This window comes from Procambarus clarkii, chromosome 65, assembly GCF_040958095.1.
Source record: "Procambarus clarkii isolate CNS0578487 chromosome 65, FALCON_Pclarkii_2.0, whole genome shotgun sequence".
Classification (NCBI taxonomy): Eukaryota; Metazoa; Arthropoda; class Malacostraca; order Decapoda; family Cambaridae; genus Procambarus; species Procambarus clarkii.
This window is the reverse complement of record NC_091214.1, coordinates 26,459,628-26,460,571: the sequence shown is the minus strand read 5'-3', so window position 1 is coordinate 26,460,571 and position 944 is coordinate 26,459,628. Positions and strand designations below refer to the sequence as shown.

Sequence of the window (944 nt, the reverse complement as noted above, 5' to 3'; positions counted from 1 at the left end):
AATCACACATCTTCTTTACTACACTCCCCCCCCCCTTGCAACAAAAAAGGTGGGGGGGGGGAGTGAAGGAGGGTGACGTTTGTGGTAATAAAAGTGGGGGGGGGGGGCGGCAGCTATTGTGTAAGTGAGGCGGAGGGAAGTTAGCGTTGGTAAGCGAGCATGTTTCATCATTTTACCCACCAGCACTCACTCACACACTCACACAGTGTGTGTGTGTGTAGCGTGGCCGAGTGGTCTAAGGCGCTGGATTTAGGCTCCAGTCTCTCAGGAGGCGTGGGTTCGAATCCCACCGCTGCCAGAAGTAAGTTTTTAGGGGTCTGGCAGCGGAGCGGACAGCGCACAGGACTCGTAATTCTGTGGCCCGGGTTTGATTTCTGGACCAAGCAGAAACAAATGGGCAAAGTTTCTTTCACCCTGATGGGAGTACCTGGGAGTTAGACAGGAGCTGCTTCCTGTGTGTGTGTGTGTGTGTGTGTGTGTGTGTGTGTGTGTGTGTGTGTGTGTGTGTGTGTGTGTGTGTGTGTGTGTGTGTGTGTGTGTGTGTGTGTGTGCTCACCTAGTTGTGTCTGCAGGATCGAGCATTGACTCTTGGATCCCGCCTGTGTGTGTGTGTGTGTGTGTGTGTGTGTGTGTGTGTGTGTGTGTGTGTGTGTGTGTGTGTGTGTGTGTGTGTGTGTGTGTGTGTGTGTGTGTGTGAAAAAAAACATTAGTTAATAGTTAGTTACAGTTGAATGACAGTTGAGAGGTGGGCCGAAAGAGCAGAGCTCAACCCCCGCAAGAAGAGCTAGGTGAATACACACACACACAGAGTACAGGAAACTAGGTGAGTCCAGAGATCTAAATGATTCAGCCCGTAGCAGCTGTCTAACTCCCAGGTACCTATTTACTACTAGGTGAAGAAGAGCATCAGGAGAAAGAAACTGTCTAGCAGATACAAACGCAAT

The 944-nt window shown here is 50.4% G+C and overlaps 1 non-coding gene across 1 annotated transcript; it reads left to right on the top strand.

Moving 5' to 3' along the window:
• Positions 1 to 216: 216 nt before the first annotated feature.
• Positions 217 to 298, top strand: TRNAL-UAG (transfer RNA leucine (anticodon UAG)). Its single transcript has one exon. It is a non-coding gene; the product is annotated as a tRNA-Leu (tRNA).
• The last annotated feature ends 646 nt before the right edge of the window (positions 299 to 944 follow it).